Genomic DNA, 19,020 nt, shown 5'->3' on the forward strand with positions numbered 1-19,020 from the left:
AAACATATATGTGAGTAACTTGATATGACATACACACAGAGAGAACAAATTACTGCATGGGAATTGATGGATGGCCCAAGGTTTAAGAATATGGCCCTGAAAATAATATAGTTTGTTTTCTTTTAAACTGCCAGCTTAATGATACTGTGCATTCTTTTCTTCAATGATTTATTTATTTATTTATTTATTTATTTAAAAGGCAGAGCAGCAAAGAAAGAGGAAGAGACAGAGGGTGGTCTTCTATCTCCTGGTTCACTCCCTAAATGGCTGCAAAGGCCAGGTCCAGGCTGGGCCAGGCTGAAGCCAGGAGCCAGAACTCTACCCTGGTCTTCAACATGGGTGGCAGAGGCCCAAGTACTTTGGGCCATCTTCTGCACCTTGGAGGGAAACTGGGCCAGAAGCAGAGCAGCAAGATCAATAGGCAAATACAAGGGAGTGTACGTTGCATTACTCCATTTACATATCAAGTAGAACACCAATAAACTTATGATAACAAAAATCAGATCAGTGATTTTTCTGGGGTGTGGGAGGATTGAAGAAAAATGCAGGAGGGAAGAGTCTTGGGTAGCAGAAATCCTTTATATCTTGGAGTGGTGATTTAATGAATGCAGAGCAGTCAGCTTTTTGCCACTAAAATGAAATATCTAAGTAGGCCACTTTATCAACTTTGCAGTTCTGGAGGTACAAAGTCCTGGCAACGTGGCTCAGGTTCTTATGAGGCCCTACCTAGGCTGTACCACGTCATGGTGGTAGTGCCTGTCTATCTCCATCTATGAGGTCTCCCTCTTTGTAAAAAGCTTCAAGGGTTTAATCATGTGTGCTCCACCTAAAGACCTAATACCATTTTCCAAATGCCCCACTGTTGTGTAAACACAATAATCACATTGAATTTCCCCCTTATAACCATTAATGAAAGACTTTAGGATTAAATTCCTGCAAGGGTTTAAGGATCAAATCATATTTAAAGCATAGCAAGGGGTATAAATTTATCTAAATTCATCAAACTGTTAACTTAAAACACATGCATTTTAATGTATGTGAGTTATTACTCAGCAAAGTTTGTTTAAAATATAGCTAATATGTTACCTAAACCTTGTGCAATTTCTGTTTGAATCTTTAGCATAATGAACAAAGGTCATTCTCTTTCATGAAAGATACTTCACAAAGACTGTAAACATTTTTCAAAAATATGGTTGTGAGTCTCCAGATAACCCTTCAATTCAATAACTAGTATGGACTGTTACAGTTTAAACTGAAAAAACTTCAGAAACTCAATATCTCAATATATTCTGGGTGAGCATTTATATGCAAACATAATTGTTACTGTATTTAATTTTTTTATTTGTTAATTTTATTTGTTTGAAAGAGAGAGAGATTTCCCACCTGCTAGTTCACTCCCCAAATGCCCACAACATGTTGGGCTGAGCCAGGCTGAAACAAGGATCTAGGAACTCAGTTCAGGTCTCACATGTGAGCTGCAGCCACTGTTGCTCCTAGGGCATGCATCAGCAGGAATGGGGAATGGAGAATGGAGCCAGGACTCAAACCCTGGTAGGCAAGGAGGTAGCTAGTGGGGTAGAGCTGAGGTTTGCAAGCACCACCCTGCAGCCCTGCCTGCACTATCCAAGCTCCCCATTCTGTGCACTGCCCAACCCCCTCCTTCCCTGCACTGCTAAACTCCTCCCCTTCCAGTTCTGTGCACCCACAATCCCTCTGTGTGGTGGAAAACTGCAGCTTCCACGGTTTCACTGCTTAGAATCTTCACCAGCTAATAATATCCAATATAGCAGCAAAGCTGTGTCTCTGTGATGACCTTTAGTTCATTATAATATCATTATAATAAAGGTAACATGACTGACATCCCCAATCCCATCATGCACTTGATATCATGACACTTCTAAAATTTCCTTAAAAGGACAAGGAAACAGGAGGTACTCAAATCTGCTCTCTGAATATTCAATCAACACCCACCACAGATACTACCCACTATGTCTCTGGATTTTGTAAAGAGCTAGCCTTAGACCTCATTGAGGCCCATGCTTTCTCTCCTGAGTTTGCACACACTCACTCCTGAGTGTACACTTTTGCTTTGTGGGTTAAAAATATCTTGTTTCTGTGCTGGCTTTCACCTATGTCTCATCCTTGAATTCCTTCTTGTGTCAAAGACAAGCACCTGTACCCAGCCATTCCAAATCACAGGCATTCTAATATGGGATCCTCCAGCCCCAAGCAACATCTTAAGTTCTAGACCAAATGCCCACACTGTAAACATAATAATTTGTGGAACGTTATCATAGCACTGGCATCATAGTCAGTCTGAAAGTTAAAGGAATGGTGTAGAGTTGGCTCAAGGGCACCATTGCTTACATCTGAAAAATGTATCATAGTGCCTGGAATATTCATATAATCATTGCTTCAAAAATACCTCACTTCTCTCTCCCTCTCTCCCTCCGGGAAGCGGCAGCGGCGGGGCTTGTGCAGTCAGGACCTTCGAGACAAGAAGAGAAGCTGCTGAAAGAGGTGGACCACGGGGAGATAACAGGCGGCACAGCGTCCATGCTCTCTCCACCAACCGAGTCCTCCGCGAATCCATCGCCCGAGTTGTCACTGTCGTTAACCAGACCCAGAAAGAAAATCTCAGAAAATTCTGCAAGGGCGAGAAGACACGCACCATGCAAGCACCAGGAGAACCTCAAGACCAAGAAGCAGCAACAGGAGCCACTGTACCCTCTGCGGAGGTGCCCTCAGGGCCTGAGCCCTAGGGAGTCAATACAAACACAAGACAGCTCAAAAAACCACATCAAATGAATGAATGAAATGCAGTGAAGACAAATGTTCCACAACCATCCCTGGATGCCATGACTCTGAACATGCTTTGACAAATGAAGTTCTGTTAAGTCAAGGGGGAAAACAACCAACAAAGTTAATATTCTGCAAGTGATCATTTGTATTGCTGGACCCCAGCCCACATTACATGGCCAAAGAGCAGAGGCACAAGCAAACAGACCTGCAACTTCCATCACATTTGACATCATAGATTTCATACAGATTGTGTCCTAACAAAAATTGTAACAAGTGATAATTCACGACTGCAATCATCAGACTTACAAAAATGAACCAGCATTAAGAAATTAACTTGCAATATCTAGCAAAATAGCATGAAAATTCCTGGCAGATGGAAAGCTAGAGAACAGTTCCTAAGGAAAACAAAACAGTGATGTGGCCTTAACTTTAAGAAACAAAGCAACTGCAGCTGAGAACCCAGCTTACTGAAAAGCCTGCCGTTTAGAGTATATAGTGTGAAACTCTTTGATGACCTGCAAGGTATTATGTTAATGCAAACAATGACTAACTCCTCAAGGACATTCCAGGCATATAACCTCCAATATAGCAGGTGATATAAAGATTAAAAGTTACACAGATAAACTTATAGTCACATTTAATAAGCATCTTGTTTAACATGGTTCTCCAAAAGATAAGTAAACATTTCTTTTGGGTTGAAAAGAACTCCACATTAATTATATATATATATATATAATTATATATAAATACATATATATACATATATATAATTTTAGAAAGTGAGGCTAATTATTAAAGTTCTAAATTCTAAAATTATATATATAAATTTATATATATAATTATATATAAATATTATGTATATGCATATATCTATATATAATTTTTGAAAGTCAGGCTAATTATTAAGGTTTCAAAATTAAAATTTTGAGAGGTTAAGGGGCCCACTTAAAGCCATATGTACCAGCAAATGCATTAAAGTCTAAGTTCCCTAGTACCATATTCAGTCATCATTGATTTATTGAATTCATTTATTTGAGAATTAAATACTCATAAGCCACTGTTTAAAAGTTCTCTGCTGAAAAATTTAGTCTGTGATGAAAACTTTTAATCCAAGTTGCTCATTTATATGGTTTAAGAATAATCAAAATATTCAGATGAAAACACCTATAAAGCACTTAGAATCAATCAAGCTTAGTTTATGAATAATAACAAATAACAACAGATAAAACTTCTAATGTATGATCCATTGAGAGATTTTTACAAACCAAACAGTCACTTCTTCTGACAAGATTGTTCTACACTATTGCAGACACTGAAAGGTATAGTATATAGCAATGCCCATGCAACTGGTTGTGGGTTGTGTTTCCCCTCTTTTATGCCTTGTAAAATTGGACTAGATTTACATTCCCGAACACTCTATGGGAGGTTTCTAGAGAAGAGACTGCCAAAGTAGCTGATGTAGATGTGCTAAAGATGCAAATCTGGAAGCAATGGAGGAATGCCTTTCGTACTCTCTGCATTCTGTTGAGCCAGGTCACAGCAATCATGTTCACAGCTGCTGGCCAGCTACAATCTCAGTCACAGTTTGCTACCACTGGATGGCAGGTGCACAGCTGTTTTCACTCAGATTGAGAGGAATATTAGGACACCAGGTCTTTTGCTCTTAGTTAAAGCCTTTGTTCACACACACACACACACACACACATCTTTTTTTCTCAGTCTTATAGTTAAAAAGCTATTTATGAAGGGATCATGAGAATACATTTTAAGCCTTCAGATGAAGCCTTAAAAATTCAATGTTTCATTTTTTTTATGCCATTGTGAGTTATAATCATACTAAGTAATACCTTGCATTTGTTAGAACAGAATAGGCTATCTTCTCAAAACAAATGAAACCTGGAATCTCAAAAGCTAAACACAACAGACTCTTGCTCATATAAAGGCCACTACAAGTTATGCAGTCTTTATTTTTTTGTGACTTCATTTTATAGCTGTTGCATTAGAAACATGGTACTGTTGCAGGGAAAAGGGATGACGAACGAGTAACTCCCTTTACTCCCAGTCTACACGTCACCTCCACTCATACTCTATTAGCTAAAACTAGTAGCAAGAGTCCAGCATAACTGTAGGGGAAACCCGGAAATGCAGACCCATGAAGATTATGCACATTGTGAGCAGTAATAACCTCTAATACAAATGTTTCTAAACTCATTCTATCATCTCTTTCCTACATTTGACACACATGATTGATTACTTTCCTATCTGCAAGTATTTGTACTGGATGTAGAAGTTTCCAAGATGGATGAAATATCATCTGTACCTTAAAAGAGCTTAATAGACTGGAGAGACAGACAAACACATATGATAAATAATATAATATGTGAAAGAAAATGGCACAACTAAAGGCATAAACCGTGTTCTATGCAAGGGTGGGGAAACTTTTTTCTTTCAAGGTCCATTGTATATTTGTAACCTCTTTCATGGACCACACAAAAGAACCAACTTAAAAATTAGCCTGCTATAGAATTATTGAATTTTGAGTCGCAAATGTGGCTGCCTTGGCAGGGCCAGACCAAATGATTTCCCAGACCTTATATGGCCCACGGGCTGGAGTTCCTTACCCCTGTTCTTTGGGAAAGGGCACAGAGGAAGGCGGAGCTAATCCTTAAGGAATTCTAAAAATGCCATAGAGGTGATGTCATATTTGCTGGATTTAAAAGAGGAAAAAGACTTCAAGAAATTTGGTATGAAAAAGAGGGCAGCAATTGATAAAAGACAAAAATACAAGAAGATACATTATGACTGAAGATGAGAAAGGGACACTGAGGCTGGAATATGAGGTTGAGGGTATATAGCAGAAGACATCTGTGCTTTATTAGGCTATATGCTATAAAAGTATTATTTGTGGAATGCAAGTTGCTTAGAATATTATGTATATTGCTATTTGATTCTTCTGTTGTTATTTTACCCTATGAATCGAAATCAAAGCAAAAATTACTCCAGAACATTTCATGTTCTGATAATACGGGTTGTGTTTCCCCTAAATTACATGCTGCCCCTCCTCAACCTCAGAACAATGTAAAACTACAATCCTTAGGATAAACTGACTGGATTTATTCTCACCTAAATCTCCTTTCAGATTCCCTTCTAATCTGAGCAGACAGTTACATAGCACATAGTCACATGGTACAACTGTTACCGGAGAAGCTAAGGGTCCTTGTCTTCATGCAAGAAAGAATTCAGGCATGAGACAGAGAGCAGTGGAAAGCAAAATAGCAAGGTTTATTAGGATAAGGACATCAGTAAGAACGGACGGGCACCTCTCCAGACAGAACCTGAAAGAGAGTGCCCAGTTCACATTTCGGCTGGGGTTTCTAAGTGGATGGGTCTTGCCTTCTGCCTTTTCCCTCCCCCTCTCCTTCTTCTCCTCCAGAACAAAGGACTTGTTGGGTGTAAATATGAAACATTCCTTTTTGAGTTTTTCCCCCTGAAGTTATCAGACAGGGGAAGCGTGGCTGGCGATGCCCCACCTTAGAGGAAAAATGTTTATCAGGCCAGGTAGAAGGGGCAGGACTCCCTGGAAGGTCATCAGGACCCGGGTGGGACCCTGAAGTGCAGATACTGGGCTGCACCTGGAAGGTTATTGGGTAGAAGGGGCAGGACTCCCTGGAAGGTCATCAGGACCCGGGTGGGACCCTGAAGTGCAGATACTGGGCTGCACCTGGAAGGTTATTGGGTAGAAGGGGTAGGACTCCCTGGAAGGTCATCAGGACCCGGGTGGGACCCTGAAGTGCAGATACTGGGCTGTACCTGGAAGGTCATCAGGTAGAAGGGGTAGGACTCCTTGGAAGGTCATCAGGATCGGGCAGGACTTTGAAGTGCAAGATGCTGGGCTTCTGGAGCTTCCCCAGTGGGTGCTGGTCTTCAGGCCTTTCTCATACATACATAGGCTCAATTTCTGATTTGCTACCTAATACAACCACAAGGCAATTTAGAAATAAGTACATAAATATGAACTCTGGGAGGTATGTAAATTGGATCTATCATTTTAATTGCTGGAAAAACAAGACTTAGAAGAAAACTTGCTGAGGTTGTGATGCAATGCCGTCAGTAGTGATGTCTGAGAGTTTGGCAGTGGGTTACAGAGGCCAGAACATGGAACGGTGAAAGAAAGACAAAAAAGACTCAAAGAGCAGGAACAGTGAGAATAGGGTCAAGATTCAGGAAATATGCAGTTATGGCTGTTCTTCCTCTTTTTGGAAAGGAAACAAAAGTGATGAATGAGCAGAAAAAATGTCCACAGCAAATACTCAAGACCACAACCTCTGACATATGTCTTTATGTTGTTTTTTTTTTGTAAATGAAAATTGTATAGTCATTGCCAGAAACTCCATAATTATTAAACACCTATTAAATAGGGTATAAATGTCTGTTTATGAATTTATTGGATTAAAAATGCAAAGCACTTTCTGGAATTTATTTTTTTAGCTTTTGTACATCATTCTTTTTATAAAATTATATTACAAATATTTTGAAGGTTTTCTTTAAAGATTTATTTATTTACTTGAATGTCAGAGTTACAGAGAGAGAGAGAATTTTCTATCTGTTGGTTTGCTCCACAAATTACCACAAAGGTTAGGGTTGGACCAGGCCTAAGCCAGGATCCAGGAGCTTCTTCTCAGTCTCTCATGTGGGTGGCAGGGGTCGAAGCATGTGGGCAATCTTCTGATATTTTCCCAATGACATTAGCAAGGAACTGGATTGAAAGCGAATCAGTTGAGAGACAAACTGGTATGTCGCAGGTGGTGGCTTAACCAGCTACACCATGGCACTGGTCTTTGAAGATTTTTAATAGTCAACATTTGTTCTTCCTGTCTTATCTACCGGCCACTCCACATACGTCATCTCAATTAAATCTTATGAAAATAATAAAAACACGCCACGGTTTCTATTTTGTAGCTGAAGAAACTGAAATTCAAGTTTTTCCACACCCACAGATTAGCTGCACCAAAAGATGGTATAAATTTATAAAAGTGACTTACTGGGGCCCATGCTGGCATCCCACTTGGGCACTGGCTGAGTCTTAGCTGCTTTACTTCCTACCCAGCTCCCTGCTAAGGCCTAGGAAAGCAGCGGAGAATGGTCCAGGTGCCTGGGTCCCTGCACCCATGTGGGAGACCCGGAAGAGGCTCCTGTCTCCTGGCTTTGGCCTGACCCAACCCTGGCCATTGCGGCCATTAGGGAGTGAATTAGCGATGGAAAACCTCTCTCTCTCTGTCTCTCCCACTCTCTTTGTAACTCTTTCAAAAAATAAAATAAATCTTTAAAAAGAAATGCCAAGCTCTGTGTATTTCTAAAAATGCAAATAATAATTGAATACATCTAATAGAATGATTATAAAAGGGGGGCAGTTAAATTGACAGAAAACTAGGCTTTCCTTTATTTTTCTGGATAGCTGCTTTTTCTCCTACTAGCCATTCGACTTAAATATATTAAAGAAGCCCTATCTTAGGAGTTGTCTAAATTTTCATTTCCAGTACTTCCTCTTTCTAGCTTCCCCCAAAAGCACATTTTAGACAAGAGAAGAAAGCCAACCGATGACTAGGGAATTGCCATCATCTCCAGCTCTTTTCATTGTCCAATGAGTAAACCTTGTTTTGGACAATTAAATTTTGACCTTGGGACATCTGAATGAGAAACTGGAGCTGGAATTATTTCAAATGACTGATTTTCTCATTTCTTTGCTATTTTCAAAGTCTGCTTTTGGTGTTCTGCAGGCTCCACCTCCATGGTGTAAATTTTATTTTATTTTATCTTGGGGGTGACTTGAGTCTAACCCTCAACCCCTCCGCAGCCCCGTCTCCCTAAAATGACCTCAACGGTTTCCCCCGCAAGCTCCCAGCGAGGACGTGCTAGGGTCTGCATTCTGCAGGCTGGATTTGCTTGCCGTTCTGTCAGGTTGCACAACTCCTGGGGCTATCTAAACACGGTAACCACACACCTAGCTCCCCAGGTAAGGCGCCAAAGCTCTTCTCGTAAAGCGTGTCAGGGCCGATCGGGAAGAATGAATCGGCCTGCCTCTCGGCTTTCTAGCGCAAACCTCAAACCCGAAGCGGAGTGCCCGGAGCCACAGGGGAAAGTGTCTTCAGCGTGGACAGCCGCTAGGAGCATGCTCAGTGCGCCCGCAGTCCCGGGCGGCGCCCCCCGCCCCTCCACCTCCCCCGCACCCCACCCAGACGCGCGCTCCTCCGCACCCACAAGGGCGTTCGGCGGCCGCGCCTCCCCTCCCGCCTCCGGCTGTGGCGGGCGAGGACACGTCAGGGGACATAAATAAATAAATAATTCCATTCATCCGGTGACAGCCAGGCGAGCCGGCTGCCGCTGGGGCGGGGGGGAACGGAGAGCCGCGGCGTCCACCCGGAGCCGGAGACGAGGTAGAGTAAGTACAACCCGGGACGCAGCGGCGGCGGCGGCGGCGGCGGAGGAGGAGGAGGAAGAGGCGGCGGCGGAGACGCCCGCCGAGAGGGAGGGGTCGTGCGTCTGCTATCGGCGCGGTCCCCAGAGCCGCACGCGTGTGCCGAAATAATGGCCAGCCCGTGACAGACGCGCCAACGCAGTTTGCCAGAGAGCCCTTATATAGACAAAAACACAAAACCTGCAGCCGGTGCGGGGCGAGGGCTGGCGGAGGCCAGCCGGGCGCGCGGACAGCGGCGCGGGGGCTGCGGGGGCCGCGCGCGCGCCGGGGCAGAGGGGGCGCGCGGGGTCCCGGGTGCCCAGCGCTCCGAGAGTGTCCCTGTCCGGGGCCGGAGGTGCCCGGCTCCTCGGCCTTTTCTCTTGTGAGGCTCAGGCGGCGCGGCTCGCCCCGTTCTCGGCCCAAGGGACTGCGGACGCCAGTTCCTGCCCGGCCGGTCCCTGGCGTGCGCCTCTCCAGCATCCTGCCGCTTTCCCCGCGCACCTGGGGGTGGCGTCCGTGCTGCAGGCCGTGGAGACGGGGTGGGGGTGAGAATGCGTCTAGGGGACGTCGTCTCTTTCAGCAGAAGAGCTGAGCTCTGAGAGGCAATTCATAGGAAGGGACAAACTAGGCGAGGCGAGGAGGGGGCTCATTTTCCGTCTGTTCCTGTCCCCAGGAGGCATGGTGCGGCGGGACTGGAGGGTGTAGGGGGCGAAGCCGGCGCCCTGACGGAAGGCGAGCCCTGCCTGGGCCAGAGCCGAGAAGGGCCTGCTCCTCGCCGGGCACAGGCTGGGTTCCGGGGGCGCTAGGCCTGGCCAGGCAGCGCGGGTGGCTGCGAGCCCTTTCACGTGCGCACTGCCTTTTTCCCCTAGCGGATGCTGCTACCGCAGCCGGCCGCTTTTCTCCCAGACTTCGGACGACAAGGATTGCAAGCTGCCTTGGCGGGGGCGGTCGTGCACGAGGCCATTTGGTTACTGTAAGACTGGGAGGGGATTTTGCGATTCCACTGCAGGAAAATGAAAAATTAAACACACGCGCAACGCGGAAGAGGGAACAAGGAGCAGTTTCTCTGCAAGTGTTATCTTTGACCCTCTTTCTTGGGGACGTAGGACTGGGCTGCGCTGGGTGAGGGCTGGCCAGTGGCAATAGGAAAGCTAATGTTTTTGTGGTCTCCTCCCTTCTCGGGTCAAAAGGAGACACAACAAACAAATAAAAATAGCGAGCAGTGATGAAGATGCCAAGGGAAGAAAAAAAAAACAGTCAGAGGAAATCGTGGGCACAACTGCCTTTTCCTGGCACTGCAGGCTTCATAGCCAAACCTAATCAGAGCTCAAAGGGTTGAAGACTTTGAGCAGCAGACAGGTTAGCTTGAATGTGCCTGTGTCCTTGGCTTCACAGATACCAAGTGTGCATGTGAGAGTGTGTGGCTGAGAAGTTCGTTGGGTAGAGGCTGCTGAAGGCAGATGAGGGGTAAATGGGGTGAATCATACTTAGCCCTACATGGAGCAATTCTTGCTGCAGTTTCTGCTCCTGGGCACATTGCATTTAAACCAGTCTAAGGGAGAGGGCAGTGGCGTGAGCTCCCTGAAAGGGAACATGAGAACTGTAGGCTACTCAGTGTATTGAGAACTTAGAAAGCATTCTTTGCAAACATGCACATCAACAGTTTGTAGTTACCCAAGTGTTTTAATAGTGGTGAGTGAACTGAAGTTTCAACACCCATTTCACAGAGTCCCATTTAATGCTCAGTTTATTTCTAGACATGCATTTACTCGTCTGTAGGATCTGGTTTATATTTTTGGCCTTGCGCACTCCTGAAGGGCAGGAGGGCTAAGTGACCTAACAGTGTCTCTTGTCCAGAATCAGATTCTTGGATGAAAAGGGTGTCTCCGAGTTTGCTCCCAATTCTGTATTCATCTGCCAAACATTTTGAGAGATTCACGTGGAAAAAGACACTTAACTTCGGTGAGTTAGATCTAGGCTTCAGGCTGGTTTCTGTACTTTCTTGAAGTTGAAGAATTGTTTTAAGATCTTTGATGGGACAATGACATAAGCCTCAGCCATTCTCCCTTATTACCCAGAATAAATACTAGAATGTATTCCTTGCCCTTGAAACTCAGTTGGGTCTCACACCCTGTTGCCTTCATACCCCACCCCTTACAGCCACCTGAAAGACTAGTTGCTCTGAACACCTGAAAGACCAGTTCCAGGAATTCCCCTCTACCTGCTGCCCCCTACCCCACCCCCAGCCCCAGCCCTCCTAAAATGTAGAAAGGCCTGGCCCCTGGGGGTTGAGGCCTCTGCCATGTGTTCCGTCAGTGTCATCAGTGTGAGTGTGCACGTGGGCAGTTGGTCATTCACCTATACGGATTTATTTTCTCTGAATAAATTCAGTCTGGCTGTAAATTTGTACACTGCCTCCTCTCTAGTCTGCGTCTCTTTTCCTAACAATTTTGGCTTTTTTTTCTTACCTGCAGAATGGAATCACTGTGACTCCCCTGAAATGCTATTGTGAGAAATAGAGTACAAAAAAAAAAAAAAGGAATATAAACTCATTGTTTTTGAGCCACTAAAATTGTTCTAGATACTCTGCCAGGACTTCCAAAATGAATGACGTTAGAATTCTGCTCTCAAGAAATTTACATCCTGCCACCTCGGTTAATCTGTCCCATGTTTTCCCTCAGTTGTCTTCTCAATGGAAGAGACAAACTTCAGTATTTCAAAAAGTTTGTGGAATAGTGGAAATAAAAGTGGTGCACATTTTTGAAGACCCGTTGTACATGCTAAGTAACCAGAAAATGACTCTGTATCTGTAGGCAGTGTTGGTAAGAACTTTTTTTTTTTAAATTTTATTTGAAAGACAGTTACAGGCTGGCGCCGTGGCTCAATAGGCTAATCCTCTGCCTTGTGGCACCAGCACACCGGGTTCTAATCCCGGTTGGGGTGCCGGATTCTGTCCCGGTTGCCCCTCTTCCAGGCCAGCTCTCTGCTGTGGCCCAGGAGTGCAGTGGAGGATGGCCAAAGTCCTTGGGCCCTGCACCCCATGGGAGACCAGGAGAAGCACCTGGCTCCTGGCTTTGGATCAGTGTGATGCGCCAGCCACGGCGGCCATTGGAGGGTGAACCAACGGCAAAGGAAGACCTTTCTCTCTGTCTCTCTCTCTCTCACTGTCCACTCTGCCTGTCAAAAAAAAAAAAAAAAAAAAAAAAAAAAAAAGAAAAAGAAAGAAAGAAAGAAAAAAGAAAGAAAAGAAAAAAGAAAGACAGTTACAGAGCAAGGTAGAGACAGAGAGAGAGGACTTCTATCCGTTCGTTCACTCCCCAGATGGCTGCAACGGCCAGAGCTGAGTTGATCCGAAGCTAAGAGCTTCTTCTGGGTCACCCACATGGGTGCAGAGCCCAGGTACTTGGGCTGTCTTCTGCTTTCCCAGGCACATTAGGATTAGAAGTGGGGCAGCTGGCGCTTGAACTGGTGCCCATATGGTATGCCAGCACTGCAGGCAAAGGCTTTAACCTGCTGTGCCACAGCACTGGCCCCGGTAAGAACTTATAAAACAACTACTACAAATTTGAGAAGGGTACCTTGCCTCAGGAACCTGTAAAATTGGCCTCACTGTGGTCCACGGAGGGTGACATGGTACAAATAGAAAATGGAAGATTTTCTCACTTTTATGAGGGGAGAATTTCCCTTCCTTGAGCAGTATCTGATGGAACAAGGACATAAGCCTCAGCCATTCTCCCTCATTGCCCAAAAGAGATAAACTTTGGAATGTATGTCTTGCCCTTGAATCTCAATTGGGTCCCCCCTACCCTATAGCCTTCATATTCCACCCTCCCACAGCCACCTCAAAGACCAGTTGCTGGAATACCTGAAAGACCAGTTCCAGGAATTCCCCTCTGCCTGCTGCCCCCTACCCCACCCCCATTCCCAGCCCTCCTCCCAGCCCCTGGGGTCTAGGCCTTCTGCTACTTGTTCCATCCTGGGCACCCGGGGAAGTTGGTCGCTCACCTCTGCAGACTTATTTTCTCTAAATAAATTCAGTCTGGCTGTAAATTCATACACTGCCTTCTCTCTGTTCTGCACCTCTTTTCCTACCAGTATCTTTGCCAGTTTCCACCTTTTGAAAGAAGAATGTGAGCTGCAATTTCTTCTTATGGTTTGGACAGTCCAATCCACTTGCTGCTAGAAGCCCGAGAGTAGAGTAGATATGATGACATTTCTCTAATGGTCACCATATTCCAGGCAGTGTGCTTCTACTCCCTGGTAGCACGTAACAACCTGTGAGGTTGGTCTGTCCATATCCATATCCATAGAAGAAGTATTTGTGCAGAAAGAGCTATATAGTTGGTTCTACTGACACTGCTAGTGCCTTAGTCTATTTTGTGTCGCTATAGTAGACTACCTAGTACTGGGTAACGGATAAAGAAAAATAACTTAATCTGGCTGATGACACTGGTGGCTGGAAAGGTCAAACAGCATGGCTCCAGCATCTGGCTGCATCACCACATGGCAGAGAATCACATATGTGAATTAGAAAAGTTTTCTCTTTGGGCTGACCAATCAGCAAAGGATGCCTATAAGACAGTGACTATTAAAAAAAAAAAAAGTTACTCAAGGTAGACAAGAAAAAGAAAAAAGAAAGGGCAGGCCACCAGTCAAGAACTCTGAGTTTATAATTTCATTTAAGCCACTGGTTGGCTTTGTCTTAGGCATTAAGGGGGTAGGACTTGTATGGTTATTTGAACACCGAAGAAGGTAACAAATACAAAGTCTTTTCTGTGCTTGATGAATAGAATGGCATACAAAAGAATATATTCCTTTACTTTTCTACATTCTATTTTCCTCTAATGTATTCTGAAGAAAATGTCCCCTTCTGGGTCCTCACACCATGAGTTGTCTTGTATCTTTATCTGAGCTTCTGTTCAGCCAATTATTCTACTTTACTTTGAATTGTAATTATTTGGGTAAGTATCCTAACTCTCTTCCTAGGCTGTATAGTCATTGAGAGTAAAGACCTTAACAGTTAGTGAATCTGGGAACTCCTGTGGACCCAGGTCACTGGACAGGACGGGTTGAATCAGGAGCCCCAGAATCCGGCCTGTGCAGAGCGTGATCTTGGCTCTGCTGTTTACTGCCTCGGGCGTGTTGCTAAAGACTTTACTTCTTGGTGTTTTCATGTGTGAAAGAGGATCATAATAAATTTGAGTTGTAAATAAGATAGTAGTTTAAATAAGATAGTATCTGTAAAAGTGCATACTTAGAAATAACTCAATATATGATAGCAACTAGTGTTAGGAATTAAGTATTTAGCCATAAGTCTTTCACGTTGCTACAGGGACTGCTGGCTTATTCTTAACAGATTTTTGGAAACCTTTGAAATGCCAAGCCTCCCTTCTGATGGCATAAGAGATTTGAATTGCATCATAAACCACTAAATGGACTCCCTTTGAGAGGTTGTCCTGGTTTATCACAGGCTTTCTCAAAACTGTTCACATCAAAGCAATTAGGAAATGCACATTGGGAAACAAGTGCACAGTGATTCTTAGTGAATAATAGAACTTAAAAAAAAAACACAGTAGAGAAACTTGACCTTTTCCGTTGCTCCCTTGAAAAGTGAACCCAGTAGCCTTGTCTGCCTACATGGGAAACTCAGCAGTTTATAATTTAAAAAAAGAGAATACGCAAGATGAACCGTTTTCTCAAAAAATGAATATATTTGTCTCCCTTTTGACAATTAGTGAATACATTTGTGGGAGGATATGTACATTTATGTATCAACTGTAATGATCGAAATTACTGTAAAAAATTAAACAAATGCTAAAGAAAACTTAACTATAACAAATGTATACCAACTAGATCTGGACTGATAAGTGTTTGGGTGCATCCCAGATATTTTCAACATATTCACAAATATAAGTGATGGCAAATGATGCAAATATTTTTGGGAATAAGTTTCCTGACCTAGTAACGAATCTCTCTTGCAAATGTTTTATTAATATCTGTTGAAATCCCAAGCAAGTTAATGAAAATCCTATAGGACATTGAGTGACAGCTCCAAGATGCTAGTGTAAAGGTATTTTTGTGGAAGTTTGCAGTGTGGGCAGTCCCACAAAAATGTCTGTGGTTCAGTTATAGAAATCATTTGATTTTTGTTAATACTTGGCATTAAGCAGTGACTTTCCATTGAAAATATTTAGTATGAGTGATGAACACCATAAAATCTTTGTGTATATAAACTGAAATCTGGGAGGTGAGCTTTTGGCCTAGTGCTTAAAAGAGTTCTTGGCTGTTGGCTCCCGGCTGCTGTGGGTATTGGAGGATTGAACAGTGAATGGGCTCTCTCTCTCTGTGTCTATCTTTTTCAGAATAAATCAAATAATTTTAAAAGGCTATATAAAATATTGGCACTTTATAGAATTTTATTTCCAACATTTACTATTTTTCTCTCTAATAACATAATGACAGATGTTGTTATTAATTAGTCTATACCCATGATACAGATTCTGATTAAAACTACTGTTTGAAAGAATGGTATTTGTAAGAAGACGCTACCCTACTAAGTAACTTACTTAAAGACCCATTCATTTTGGAACTAGATTAGATATGAATAAACAATAAGACTAAAAGACTTTCATTTGGCACAATATTAAAGGATAAACTATGTTAATACTATTTACCTGATTCCCAGATCCCAGACTCTGAAGTTGTATAAGTTTTTTTTAACTATGCAAATGATGCATTCAGTGATAAGCAACATTATGTGACCCTGCTTCTTAATGGGTGGGAATATCAGCACTTTGGGTAGGACATGTCTTGGTCTTCACTGTGTTGGCATATCTCTTTCATTGTAGTATATTTATGGTCAATCATCTGTCTCAGTTTGGGCCACTATAAAAATTATTGAACTGGGAGGCTTACAACAGAAATTTATTTCTCACAGTTGTGGAGGCTGGAAGTCAGATCAGCATGACTAGGTTCTGGTGAGGGCCCTCTTATGGGCAGATGGAGTACTTCTTGTATATTCATATAGTGGAAAGAGAATGTATTAAAATCAACTAGAGAGTGTTTAAGGAAATTATCCTCAAGAACAGAGTCTCCTGTTTTGTTTTTCCTCAAAGGATAAAAAATAATCTTGTTTGAAAATGTGTTCTTTAATTCTTAAAGATATTCAGTTTTAATGTTTAACACTCAGGTTGTCATTAACTTCTTAAGCTACAAATTCTTGTTTGCCTTAGTGTGTCAACAACCTTTGGCAGTGTTGGCATCTGTTGCTGTTCAACTGCCCTTTTGGCTCTTGTATGTGCTTTGTCCTCCTCTGAGAGCTCATTCGCAGCTCTTTATCTAGCTCTCTGTTCGCTTCCTACTCTCTAAGTTATGTGTTTCTCAATTTGTGCTCCGGGCATTTATTTTGCCTGCATTCTGTTCTTAGGCAAAGCTCCTCTGCTGTTGACCACCACTTTCACCTCCGCGAGAGTAACTCCCAGGTCTTTGCCTGCAGCCCTCATCCGCCCTTACACTTCTGGCATTTCTAGACATTTCCCAATGTCTGCTGGACAGCTCCTTTGACCGTGCTGCTGATCCCTACAATATTGCGGTCTCACCTGAATCTTCTGTGCCTCTTCTTGCCTTTGTGTCTTCTCTGTTTGTATTGCCCCCGATTCTTTGATTTGGCATCATCATTGCTTTAATCTAGAAGCTGTTGCGGTCTCCTTCCCCTGAGTCTTGTATCTCACAGTTGCTAACACCTGACAATTTTACACTCAAAAATACTTTATACAAAGAGTTCAGGTGTCTGATAGTCTACCGAGAGCATCCTACCACCTGGCTACATGGCACCAGATACCCTTCCTGGAGCACACTTTCTTTACCTACACCTGAATAACACTTAGTGACCCCATTTCCTGGGTCCAAGGATCAGCAGTCTGTCCCAGTGTGATGTAATTATAACCAACTTTGCCAGGCTCATCTCCCATTGTCATCATACTCAAGTAAAAGTGAGCTGGCCCGTGTGCCTCATCCTCATTCTGTTTCCCAGCACTGTATCTTTGGTCCTCTGTGCTGTCATCTTGAAATGCACTGACATCCTTCTATTTCCGTTTCTTGCTTTAACATTACGACCAAAGCTGAACTTAAACACTGCATTCAAATTTTCTGGGAAGCCTCTGCATTGGTCAAGGATTTCTCAAATTTCAGTGACATTGCATCTGTAGTGTTTTATTTGTTTCAAATGTTTTGCGGTAGTTGCCTTTGTAGAAGCCTTCAGTTTCTCTGCACTCAATATGCATTTCTGAATGTCAAGAATAATAAAATGTCTACATTTTATTATCTCCTCTACTACCTTATTTGATTTTGAGTCTGTATTTCAACTTTTATATATTATTTCAATTTTAAGATTTATTTATTGATTCGAAAGGCAGAGTTACAGAGAGGCAGAGGCAGAAGCAGAGGGAGAGAGAGAGGTCTCTTCCATTTAATGGTTCATTCCCCAAATGGCTGCAATATCCAGAGCTGGGCCAATCCAAAGCCAGGAGCCAGAAGCTTCTTCTGGGTCTCCCATGTGGGTGCAGGGTCCCAAAGACCTAGGCCATCTTCTACTGCTTTCCCAGGATCATTAGCAGGGATCTGAATCAGAAGTGGAGCAGCTAAGATTTGGGCCTATGCCCATATGGGATGCTGGTGCTGCAGGCTGTGGATTTACCCACTATGCCACAGTGCTGGCCCCCTATGTATTATTTCTATAGCATCCTCTGCATCTGCAATACACAGCCTCTATTGTTTAAGAATACAGGTGACTTCAAAAACTTCATGGAAAAATAGAATAAGAGGGAAGTTTGTTTTGGTGCAAAAATTTTTAAATCTGTGTGTAGATTTTCCATAATATGCATTTGCATGAACTTCTTGAACACTTCTCTAACATATTGAGGCAGCTTGTTCTTCAATTTATTCAAATATTTATATATATATGGAATTTTTTATATTAAAAGGCAGAGAGCTGCCCCCACAACAGTCAGTGTTGTACCAGACCTGGGTCAGGCTGAAGCAAGGAACCCAAACTCCATATGGATCTCTGACATGGGTTTCAGGGACCCACATACTTGAGCAATTACTTCCAGTCCAGGATTGGGAGTGGAGCAGGGACCTGAGCCCAGGCACTCCATATGGGATGGGGGTGTCCCAAGCAGTGTGTTATCTGCAGAGCCAGGCTGCGACCCAGCAGCCCATAACTCTTTCCAGTGGTGACTAAACTCCATTTGCTCTACTTAGGGTCTTTATTCAGAATCATAGCACTATACAAAATAAATCCGTTTCCCAGTTGAATGACAGCCTGTGGTGACAGCTCATGTGTCTTTTGTTTTCTCTATCAGTTTAACATATTCAGTTTTTCCACTTATTCTTTACTGACCTGGTTAAGGTCTTTTTTAGGGTTGCAGTCAAGTGCAGGAAAGTCAAGAAATGTACGGACTATCTCAGGAATGACAGTGGGGGCTGTTGTTCTTGACACAACTGCCCACTTCAGGGGAAGTCAGAAGGCAGAAATGAAGGTGTATTTAGTGGTCCACCTCTGGGAGAACCTCACTGCTATCTCAGGGCTGAATATTTTCTGTCCGTGAATAAATGATAAACCACTGAAAGAAAGGAAAGGTCATTTTAAATTTTAATTAACATTAGAAATTAGTGACTCAATAAAATCATTCTCCTTTGTAGAATGAATGCTCTCAGAAATAAAATAAAAAATGTACCCTGGATATGTATAATAGATGAGTTTA

The 19,020-nt window shown here is 43.1% G+C and overlaps 1 protein-coding gene across 14 annotated transcripts in view; it reads left to right on the forward strand.

The window, feature by feature from the left end:
- The first annotated feature begins 8,896 nt into the window (after positions 1 to 8,896).
- The window catches only part of SLC16A7 (solute carrier family 16 member 7), a 212,630-nt gene continuing 202,506 nt past the window's right edge, over positions 8,897 to 19,020 (forward strand). For 2 of the 14 annotated variants that reach the window (XM_008274240.4, XM_051832889.2), the window contains exon 1: positions 9,043 to 9,241. The gene's annotated coding sequence lies outside the window, so the exon portion shown is untranslated. Of the gene's footprint in view, positions 9,242 to 19,020 lie in introns of all 14 variants that reach the window. The other 12 variants (XM_070052542.1, XM_070052552.1, XM_070052548.1 and 9 more) reach the window with 9 other exon arrangements.

Source organism: Oryctolagus cuniculus, chromosome 11 (genome assembly GCF_964237555.1).
Source record: "Oryctolagus cuniculus chromosome 11, mOryCun1.1, whole genome shotgun sequence".
NCBI classification, from domain to species: Eukaryota; Metazoa; Chordata; class Mammalia; order Lagomorpha; family Leporidae; genus Oryctolagus; species Oryctolagus cuniculus.